General features: G+C 37.7%; 1 long non-coding RNA gene across 1 annotated transcript; it reads right to left on the bottom strand.

The window, feature by feature from the left end:
• Nucleotides 1–4,026: 4,026 nt before the first annotated feature.
• LOC127947294 (uncharacterized) lies at nt 4,027–10,583 on the bottom strand. The gene is made up of 3 exons (XR_008151266.1): nt 7,348–10,583; nt 6,910–7,013; nt 4,027–6,320 (listed from the first exon to the last, which is right to left on the bottom strand). It is a non-coding gene; the product is annotated as an uncharacterized LOC127947294 (long non-coding RNA).
• Between the last annotated feature and the right edge of the window lie 1,421 nt (nt 10,584–12,004).

The raw sequence follows: 12,004 nt of genomic DNA on the forward strand, positions 1-12,004 counted from the left end.
CTGAATGACAGGAAGGAACAGTTTCTCGTCTTTTAAATAGGACTAACCCTCAACAGGAAGTGGCTTCATAAGTTTGTATGCAGAGTACTTTGAAATTCTCTGCATACAGACTCAAACCCTTAAACAGGCCTTACTGAACCTTTTTTTTTGATGGCAATAAACTGGAAGGGAATAAATTATGTTTTTAAGCGGTGACAGATAGGAGGAAAAAATGCCTTCAAATGATGCCTTCATGTTTCAGTTTACATACAAGCGGGTGGCAACAGGATATTTACACAGGCATTTACTCATATGTCGAGGTCAGTGCTCTGCCATTTATTTACTTTATTAATACATATAATAGCTGACATAAATGTAAAAAAAAAAGTTTGTAAATTGTTAGTTTATAAGTGATTAATTTACATTTACCTTCTAACAAATCTAATCTGAAAATCCAATTTTTTTTACATTACAGACAATAATATAACAAAATGAATATCGTGATGGAGATTTATATGATGCAATGAGCTGTCAGGGACATAGCATGGACCCCAAATTATGCAATTACAATAGCAATTGATTGCATAAAATATAACATAAAAGTGAATACATTATGAAATATCAATAATTTAGGGGTGGAACTTTCACAGACCCCTTTTCTATTCAGTGAGCATGGCAGATCATTCCAGTTGCTCAAGACAGATTTTGCAGTTCAGTGCAATCCTCAATTCCATTTTTATCATTTGGCTCACCATCAACCCAAAACCTGAACAACATGTGTCAGATTATTTTAATGTTTCAGTTATTAGGACTCCTTATTTAGATTTTGTAGTGTATTTTCGTTTGTCATGGATCTGAGGAATCACACAGTCTCTGAGTTTTGTTTCCAGAAGAAAGATTTTATTTTCAAGAGAAAATAAAACAGAGAAAGCTCTGCAGAACAGTCTGTCGAGTCTGTGTCGGTTCTCTATTTTATACAATGCTTCTGAAGGCATGCCCATGTTCAATACATTTCATACATATGGTTCTGTTTATCAACTCTTTTACCTTATATGGCTGTCTCCAGCTTGCTTATAGGATGTAGAATTTATTTTAAGTGAAACGAGGAGGCCTAATCATATATTTTGTCAAAACAGGGTGTTTACTATGTGCTGTATTTTGGTCATGTCTGCACCAAGGAGGTCTGATCATATATTTTGTCATATGGCCAAATAGAGTGTGCTGATGCACCATATACTATACCCCTGCACTCTCTGCACATTCCATTCTCAGGCAGGCCTCTACATACAGTCAAATGCATGATTATAACAGTAGAATAACTTGATACATAAATGGCTAGATTCACATTGATTATGCCTGATTAGTACATATTGACCAATAAAAATCTTCCACATTCTCCCCTTTGAGACTTAGTAAGTCTCACATTTGATTATTTTTATCCAGAGTGCTACTCCATAATCCAGTCATATTTGTTACACTACCTAGTGACTAAACAAGTCACATTGTATTATCACCAGTGACTAGATTATGAAATTCCACTCTGAGGGATTACTGGACCAAACATCTCTCTCCTAATTTGAAGAGGAGGGAGTAAAAGATCCAGTCTCCCTAACCCCTCATTAAAGCTAAAACAATGTTCAGCACTTCAGCACTTGCCTGTGGTTGTCACAGTTATGTAAAATCCAAGAGTAATAAACATTAAAAATGTAACATCACAAAAATAGCATAGGTGATCTTCAGTCCATATGTTTTGTGCACTGTAGATGCCATTTTGGTTACTCTCAAAAATCTCTTCCCCATCATCTTGACATCTTTGAATTTAATTTACTTAGCTGTGGCTTTGACTAGTGACCTCAATATAGGAAGTACACAGTAAAATAGTAAATCTCCTGTCAATAATGCAATTCCTAAAAACTTTACCAATTTAGTTATAAACTATGCTCCCCATGCTCCTAACTTTAAATCATACCAGTCTAACTTGTTATTATCTTTTATCTACCATTCTTAGCCTTTTCAATTTGATCATTACTTCATTAAATGCTTAGTATTATTTGGTATATAAATACAGCATTGTCCCCCAAATGTAACACATACTTTTTCTTCTTCAGTTTTCAAATAATCTAGAGCTTTTCTGTTTTGCTTTTTTCATTCTATTTGTTGCATCAAATTGCTCTATTTTCCCTATTTTCTCTTCCTACATCCATATTTCCCTTTTTCTCATAACCTTCAAATTCTTCCTCTGCCATTACTTGACATTATCTTTCTACTTTTCCTTTTCCATTTCTTGGCTCACATCTGCTCCCAAGTATTTTGATCTCAGTAGCAGTCCCATCACGTCTCATTCCATCTTCACCAGGGAGACTCTTTGCGAGTTGTTGCAATGGTCTTTCCCTCGTTGGCAAGGGTGGGTCGTTACTAGCACGCCCTTCATCCCTCACTTCATGCTATGTGGAGTTGTTGAAGCTGGTTGGTGTCTTTTAAGGTTAGAGATGTGAACTCAGGTTTCATTCTGTAACCATTTTGCTGATTAATGCCAGGCTCTCTTGAGATCATAACTGCACCCTCACTGGTTCTCTTTGATGGAGCGGAGCATTCCTTGGCCTTACTGGAACTGCTGTCACCTGTAAATGGAAAACTTAAGAATTTTTTGTTAGTGATATCAATCATGCTAATTTGCTACTCTTTCCAGTTGTCCTTCGTGGTGTGACCTGTGGAAATGTAATGTGGATTGAGGGCTGTCTTGGCCCCTTTTTTTGAGCTTTCACAATTCCAGAGTGAATACCCATATTTTATATTATAATAAAGAATTTGGTTTTAATCAGTTTTAAGCATCCTTACTATTTTTCAATTCATTTAAATTTTATTCTCAACAATTTGCTAATTTAGTTATCTCTTTTTGTTTTATAAACTGAGTTCCACTATATTACTGGATACTTTATCTAGTCCTATCTTGCTCAGTAATATAGGCCTTTTGACCTGGAAAACACTCAACCCACTTTATTTATTTTAACAGTCAGAAAGACAATATTTCATCCTTTTGACAAAAAATCAGCTGCATAATGATATGCTGAAAAGGAAGTTAGATGTGGGGTGGACAGAGCAAGATTGCTCTGCTCTGCCTTCCCATGTTATACGCTGCGCATGTGTGGCACTGTTTTTCTTTCTGCCACAACAAAGACCTAGGTATTGACCATGAAACTTAACCAAATTCATCCATGGTCATTATTTTACTGGGCATAAATTTGCCCTGTGGGCCCACATAAAAATTCGTATACAGCTGTTTTGGCAAATTGATTGAATTGCCTCAGTGTCTCTTTCATGCCTTACAACACCATCATTCATACTTTTTCACACACTTTCACACCCCCTTTTGGCCAAAAACATATTATTTTTTTCTCAAAATGACAGCTAATTGTGAACTAAATTATTTTAGCTGTGGAATGGCAAATTTTGAGTAGGATAACATTAACCTTTTATGTTAGACTCTACTTAGCGTAGACCTGGTATCATTCCACATAGTTTCTATATGTCATGCAACTGGGCAACATCAGTCACCATAAAGTTTAGTTTAACACTGTATAAACCTCTTTTTCTTTCTTTCCTTTCTTTTTTCAAAATCTAATAGATTCATTTGTTTAGAATATTAGGCCTATTGGGCATTTTAAGAGAGCCAGTTGTAATTTCTCAAATGTCACTTGTTCGTCTAATTTAAAGTTTAGTCAAATACTTTTTTGTTATTGCTCATGAGCTACTCTGAGAACCGGATTGGAGATCTCTGCATAATCTAGGATCCATGACCATCAACATTTCCATCTTGTTATCCCCAGTGATTACAGCATATTTGATTTCATGATTTTGAATAATTTTTTATTCTTTATTATTTTATTCAGTCTAGCCTTAGAAAATTACCTTTAAACAAAATTGAGTGACCAATATTTCTATTTTCTCAACCATATCAATTTTTTCCTATTGTGCATTTAGATATCCTTTTTTCTTTTTCTCTTTTGCCAAAGTGCTCAGCATTGTTGTCAAGTATTCAGTTATGCATTTTCCCCTAGTTGGTTAATGAAATAGGCCTTACTATGCCAAATCCAGCTCCATGTTTATCTGATTGGTGAGTCAAGTACTCACTTCTGTCTGTCAAAATTATTTTTTCTTTAAGACATAAGGCTGGACTGGTACCTATTGAAAAGTAGATTGAGAGAGTTAGCGGTCTCTATAGTGTTCATTGAATATGCAGCACCTGTGCACTGAAGGGATGGAAGTCCTTCTGGTTAGATCATCAGCCTGGGCTGTTGTACTGGGTCATCAGTCTGTGATGTTGTGGTGTATGGTCTCCGTTGTTTCTCTGCTTCTTCTCAGTCTGGCTTCTGGTTGCTTTCTGCCAGAGTTCTGCAGTTCACAATGTTCTCTTCACCCTCATGAAAAGTCTCAAGTGAAAGATTCACCTTTTCCTGCTTTAATTCAGTCTTTCTCCTTGCTGAAGTGTGTTCTTCTCTTTCAGGAGGGTATAGCGTCCATCAGCCCCTCCCTCTTTTTCTCTTTGCAGCTGTGTTTGCTGCTTTGCCATTTCTCGACAGACTCCAGTTCATTGCGTCTTTTTGTCAAGGCACTGTTCCAGAAGTCATCAAATTTTCACACTCAGAGACTGCATTAATCAAATGTATCTTTGTAACTTCTGACCAAATTGTTTCTGAGCAGTAAGCTCTTTGTATGATTTTCACTTTTCAACCTCCTCTTTCAGTGCTACCTTAGTAAAAATAAAATCATCTGGTTGAAAACAGCAGTTCTCTTATTCTATGTTAGTAAAGCAAGTTCTTCATTGCAAAAAAATAGCAAGCATTTTTTTTCTTCTTTGCAAAATGCAGAAATCAGCTACCTTTATTATCTAATTATACTGCAATAAAAAAATATAAACCTTCCTTTTATAACAGCATGACATGCGTATGGTAAAATAAAGACTTCAATCATAGTTTTTCTTCTATGTTTGCATACATACAGTTTTTCTTCTATATTTGCATACATGATTCAGAATAATCTGGTATTGGTGAATTAATGTTTCCTAACCAACATAAAATAATTCCTATTATTGTAAATAAAATAATTTAATTTAAATATTTAAGCAACTAGTTCCCTTCCTATTGTAAAATGCCTATGGCTTTTGAATCAAAATTCCCATTAACTTGGTCACCCAATCTTGCTCTCATTCCACATTGCACTACACCAGTTATTCTTATTTTATTTTATTTTTTTTAACTCAAGCCCAATCTCTGAAACTCTGTAATGGATTAATTTTCATACTGTGTCCCAGGGATAACAAGATACAAATTTAAGATGTCTTCACATATTAGATATAAAGTTTTAAGCATGTGCATCTTTTAAATTCATCTATTAAGACAAGTTATTAAATAATAAATTAAAATCTTATTTTACTTAATATATTATTATTATTATTATTATTATATTCTGCACAGTCCATTTCTTGGAACATTTTTATTTATTTTTTCTCTAAAACAACATTGATACAATTAACTTTGTTTTAGGGCTCCTACACTCATCTTTTCTTAACACCAGCCACTCTGTCTCTGTAACCTAATCACTCTCAAGTGATGGTCCAGGAGCGGAGAGCACCTCTTGCTCCACCAGATATAGAATTTTCTCATACAAACACAGCCAGTCACACAGACACTTACATTAAAACGTACATAAATACAGAGTACTCTACACTCCTCTGAGTGACCTGTCAGCTCTACTCGCTCTTTCACTGATACACTTCCTCAACACAGTAAAAAGCAGTACTTTACAGGATTTCTGCCTTCCCGTTTCAGACCTCTGTATCTCACATATACAGAGCGGTAGCCAAAGGACTTTTCCGCGCTTTCCATACTACATCTGGCTCACGTGTATTGCTGTCTCTTATAGGGCAAGCCCACAATGAACACAGACCATTGCATGCAATGTATTTCTGCCTACACTATCCAGATTAAAATCAGGCCTTTTCCAAAAGACCTTTCAGTAAACCAAATATGTGTATGCAGTTTTTCTTCTGGAAACAAAACCCCCCATTTGTATTTATTTAATTAGTTCTAAATTTGGAAGAGCAGATTTTAAGTGACCTTACCTCTCAGAACTGACCAGCCAACAACACACACTAATTATATAAGCAAAAATGCTTACCTTATTATATGGTGACCACCACTGTGAGTGTGTGTTGCTCATCAGTCAGCTCAAAAGCGGTCGTCCACTCTGCTGCTCTTTTCAAGTCCTGCCGGGGTCGCCAAATGTAGTGTATTTTCGTTTGTCATGGATCTGAGGAATCACACAGTCTCTGGGTTTTGTTTCTAGGAGAAAGATTTTATTTTCAAGAGAAAATAAAACAGAGAAAGCTCTGCAGAACAGTCTGTCGAGTCTGTGTCGGTTCTCTATTTTATACAATGCTTCTGAAGGTAGTGGTAGTGGTCTCAGGCAGGCCTCTACATACAGTCAAATGCATGGTTATAATAGTAGAATAACTTGATACATAAATGGCTAGATTCACATTGATTATGCCTGATTATTTTAGATATTGACCAATAAAAATCTTCCACAATTTAAACAGATTTTGATAGAAAAGATTTAGTCATCATCTAAACAATAGGGATAATTGCATTTACATTTATTCATTTAGCAGCTAAAAAATACAAACATCAAATTTAATATTATGTAAGTGCCAACAGTTCTTGTCACCTCAATGACAAGTTTCAGGAGTATGCTAAAAATACAGAAGGGACATTTTTACAGCAGCATTTTCATTAGAAGTGCCCTCAATTGTGTTTGCAGTTCAAGTTGGTTGCAGAACAGGTGCATCTTCCGCTGTAATAGTCTCACTTCTCATGTTTTTTAAATAATAATAATAATAAAAAACAACAAATAAAGTGTTTAAGCTCTTACCGTTGTTTTAGTGGTGAATTATCCACCCATTTCAAGTTGCCCTCCTGCTCTCTGTCAGACAAACCAATCCTCACCCTGTCCTTGATGGATGAAGATATGAACCTCTGTGTGAGAATAAAAAACAGGAATCAGTGTGATTCTTTCACTTTCTCTCCTTTCTCACAAACACACACAGAGACAGTACTGTCTATGATAAAATATTAGGAAAATAAAGAAAATTTGAAAATAAAAGTATTGTGTGAATGTGATGGGAAAGTAAAATGCAGGCCAAAATTACGCAATGGGGCAATTTTATTGAGTTGCTGATTTCAGTATTTAAAACACTGACTATGTTCTATGTTCAGTCTGAATGGGTGAACCAGTAAAATTGATTGGCCTAAATAACCCCATGTGCACATATTTAAATATTATTAAATAAATAAATAAATATTTACTTACTATTGATTTCAACAAGATTCTTCTGACTTAAAGATTTGAAGTTGCTGTGTAACTGTCTTTTCTCAGCAGTGAGATCATTGAATCTGGTGGTCTCCAACTGACCTTTCGTAATATTATTGACTCTGGTCTCCAGCTCAAGTTTCTTCTAATTTGAAGAGTTGAAGTTGCTCTGTAACTGGCTTTTCTCAGCAGTGGTATCATTGATTCTGGTGGTCTCCAACTGACCTTTCATAATATTATTGACTCTGGTCTCCAGCTCCAGTTTCTTCTAATTTGAAGAGTTGAAGTTGCTCTGTAACTGGTTTTTCTCAGCAGTGAGATCATTGAATCTGGTCTCCAACTGACCTTTCGTAAGATCATTGACTCTGGTATCCAGCTCCAGTTTCTTCTAATTCGAAGAGTTGAAGTTGCTCTGTAACTGGCTTTTCTCAGCAGTGAGATCATTGAATCTGGTCTCCAACTGGCATTTCGTAAGATCATTGACTCTGGTCTCCAGCCGAAGTCCAGTTTCTTCTAATTTGAAGAGTTGGGGTTGCTCTGTAACTGGCTTTTCTCAGCAGTGAGATCATTGAATCTGGTCTCCAACTGACCTTTCGTAAGATCATTGACTCTGGTATCCAGCTCCAGTTTCTTCTAATTTGAAGAGTTGAAGTTGCTCTGTAACTGGCTTTTCTCAGCAGTGAGATCATTGAATCTGGTCTCCAACTGGCCTTTCGTAAGATCATTGACTCTGGTCTCCAGCCGAAGTCCAGTTTCTTCTAATTTGAAGAGTTGGGGTTGCTCTGTAACTGGCTTTTCTCAGCAGTGAAATCATTGAATCTGGTCTCCAACTGACCTTTCGTAAGATCATTGACTCTGGTCTCCAGCTCCAGTTTCTTCTAATTTGAAGAGTTGAAGTTGCTCTGTAACTGGTTTTTCTCAGCAGTGAGATCATTGAATCTGGTCTCCAACTGACCTTTCGTAAGATCATTGACTCTGGTCTCCAGCTCCAGTTTCTTCTAATTTGAAGAGTTGAAGTTGCTCTGTAACTGGCTTTTCTCAGCAGTGAGATCATTGAATCTGGTCTCCAACTGACCTTTCGTAAGATCATTGACTCTGGTCTCCAGCTCCAGTTTCTTCTAATTTGAAGAGTTGAAGTTGCTCTGTAACTGGTTTTTCTCAGCAGTGAGATCATTGAATCTGGTCTCCAACTGACCTTTCGTAAGATCATTGACTCTGGTCTCCAGCTCCAGTTTCTTCTAATTTGAAGAGTTGAAGTTGCTCTGTAACTGGCTTTTCTCAGCAGTGAGATCATTGAATCTGGTGGTCTCGAACTGGCCTTTCGTAAGATCATTGACTCTGGTCTCCAGCCGAAGTCCAGTTTCTTCTAATTTGAAGAGTTGGGATTGCTCTGTAACTAGCTTTTCTCAGCAGTGAGATCATTGAATCTGGTCTCCAACTGGCCTTTCGTAAGATCATTGACTCTGGTCTCCAGCTCCAGTATGTTCCAATTTGAAGAGTTGAAGTTGCTCTGTAACTGGCTTTTCTCAGCAGTGAGATCATTGAATCTGGTCTCCAACTGGCCTTTCGTAAGATCATTGACTCTGGTCTCCAGCAGAAGTCCAGTTTCTTCTAATTTGAAGAGTTGAGGTTGCTCTGTAACAGGCTTTTCTCAGCAGTGAGATCATTGAATCTGGTCTCCATTTGTCTACAGTGTTGCCAAATCTGTGGTTCTCTTGTGGAATTGGGATACTTTATCACTGTTACCACGGGCTGCTTTTCATGTTCGAACACAATAATGTAAATAAAGTGCCTGGGATGTGATTTTTACAAGGGAACCCACCTTAGAAATGCAGTTAGTTTGGGCTAGTTTTTTGGTTCCTTATGTTAATGTGATGTAGGTCCAGAAGGTCAAGCACGGGCTCAAGCAGATAATCAAGGTCTTCAGGATTACAAGGGTCCTTTTTTGAAATTTATATCTGGGAGTAGAGAGGAGCCACAGACTTTCGATCTGAGGAAGGAAAGTCTGATGTCTGAGCAAGACACCAGCATTTGAGCACATGATACCAAGAATAGAAAGAAAGACTTTACTATGAACAGACTTCAGCAGACTATCATATAGACATGTGGATGTTCATATATTAACAACATTATACTGATCCTTCATTCTCTGAGCACAAAGGCACTAATGCTATAAGTCGAAGAGCCTTTTTTCTTGAAGCAGAGGTCATGAACTAGAATGAACTTGAATGCTCAAATCTGTGTTACTTTCATATCAACACTTGATCACATGAGGGAAGCCAAACTTCCTGCCACAAATGAGTGGCGTTCATTCTTAAAACAATCTTAGAGGAAGTGTTTATGCCTGCTCCTACATCACCATGCATGGGCTCACGTGATACCAACCCTTTATACTTTTCTCCTGTTCATAGCCTTATCTTTATTTCTTTTAAGCACTTGTAATGCCAGATGTTTTGTAAGTCCTACTGTACAAATTATCTTCATCTCAACACCTGATGACTAAATAAATTAATAGATTTAACAAGGTGTTGGAAACATTCCTCTGAGATTTTGGTCCATATTGACATGATAGCATCATGCATCATTATGTGAATCTCTCGTTCCTCCAAATCTCAAAGTTGCTCTATTGGATTGAGATCTGTTGACTGTGGAGGCCATTTGAGTAAAGTGATTCATTTTCATGTACAAGAAACCAGTCTGAGATGATTTGAGCTTTGTGACATGGTGCATTATCCTGTTGGAAGTAGCCATCAGAAGATAGGTACACTGTAGTCATAAAGAGATGGACATGGTCAGCTACGACACTCAGGTAGGCCGTGGCATTTAAACAATGCTCAATTGGTACTAAGGAGCCCAAATTGTGCTAAGAAAATATCCCCCACACCATTACACCACCACCAGCAGCCTGACCGTTGAGACAAGACAGGATGGATCCATGCTTTAATATTCTTAATGCCAAATTCTGACCCTACCATCTGAATTTTGCAGCAGAAGTCCATACTCATCAGACCAGACAACGTTATTTTCCAATCTTCTATTGTTTAATTTTGGTGAGCCTTTGCAAACTGTAGCCTCAGTTTCCAGTTCTTAGCTGATAGGAGCATTGTTCAGAGATAGTATTCTCCCTTGGTTGTAACAAGTGGTTATTTGAGTTACTGTTGCCTTTCTATCATCTCTTACCAGTCTGCTCATTCTCCTCTGACCTCTGACATCAACAAGGCATTTTTGTTCACACAACTGCCACTCACTGGATATTTTTTCTCTTTTGGACCATTCTCTGTAAACCATAGTGAACCATAGTTAGTTGTGCGTGAAAATCCCAGTAGATCAGCAGTTTTTGAAACACTCAGACCAGCCCGTCTGGACTTAAATCTCCTTTCTTCCCTACCCAGATAGCAAATGTCTTCTGGCCCAGATCTGGGCCACACAATGACTTTTCCCTTGGCCCAAGTACCGCAAAGAATGACAGCCCAGAAGTGGCCCAAAACTGGATTAAAGACTCGGGCCACACATGGGCCATAACTGGCCTGAATCTCAGCCAGTTAATCAGCCTTAGCTGGCCCTGATCTGGGCCAAAACAGGTTTTATTATTGGTGCCAGTTCTCAGCCTTAAGTAAACCAGAATCCCGAAATCTGAGCCACACATGAGCCTTATATAGGCCCAGATCCGGCCTGAATGGATTTCACGCGGGCCAGATGTGGGCCAGATCTGGGCCAACACAATATTGCTTTCTGGGAATTTTAATATTTCATATTATTAACTTGTATATTACTATGATCGCAATTATTCATTTTGTGACATGCTTTAATGTAGACACAAACTATGCCAATAAAGTACATTAAACTGAATAGAAAATCAGACTTAAAACCCACACATCATGTAACTGTGCAATAAAAAAACATATTGCATTGGTTTTCTATTTATTTTTATAAAGAATAAATCAACCAATAAAAAGTGAGTGTATAAAGTATACAGTCTATAAGAGAAACGTAACAGATAGACACATGTAACTTATTCATAATTTATTATAAATGTGACAAAGAGCAGTACCACAGTAGTCCAAATGACGATGCATTGCAGTTGCAGTCCACTCTGGCAGAATCCCAGACAGCAAGCAGTTTCGGCCCAAGTCTGGCCCATATCTGGCCCACATGGATTTCATGCGGGCCAGATGTGGGCCGGATCTGGGCCAACACTATGTTGCTGTCTGGGATATAATAGTAGTGTGAGGAACAGGGCATAATTTAAGTTGTTAAACGCTGAAAATACTATCCCGATCCTCTCCGTCAAGACCAGGAGGGCAGGGTTTCATTTAAGCACCCCTGGGCGCCACCATTGGCTAGCAGACCCCCACCTGCTGTTAGCATTCATTGACTCCCATTCATTTTGGCGTCACTTTGACAGTGAATAACTTTTGAGGCGTTTAAAAACTCCATTTGTCCATTAATTATTTCTAAAGAAACATGAAAATGTATAAAAGGCCCCATTACCTTGTATCTTACGTGGCCCTGTAGAAGCAGTTTTTGTAAAATTAGGCTAACCATTGCATCATAACCTGCGACTGTCTGTCGCACAGTAGAGAAATTACCATATGGACAGGAGGAGAAGCTTGCAGGCAATCTTTTCCTGTCTATGAATTAATCGGGGGGACCTGGT

This window comes from Carassius gibelio, chromosome A25, assembly GCF_023724105.1.
Source record: "Carassius gibelio isolate Cgi1373 ecotype wild population from Czech Republic chromosome A25, carGib1.2-hapl.c, whole genome shotgun sequence".
NCBI classification, from domain to species: Eukaryota; Metazoa; Chordata; class Actinopteri; order Cypriniformes; family Cyprinidae; genus Carassius; species Carassius gibelio.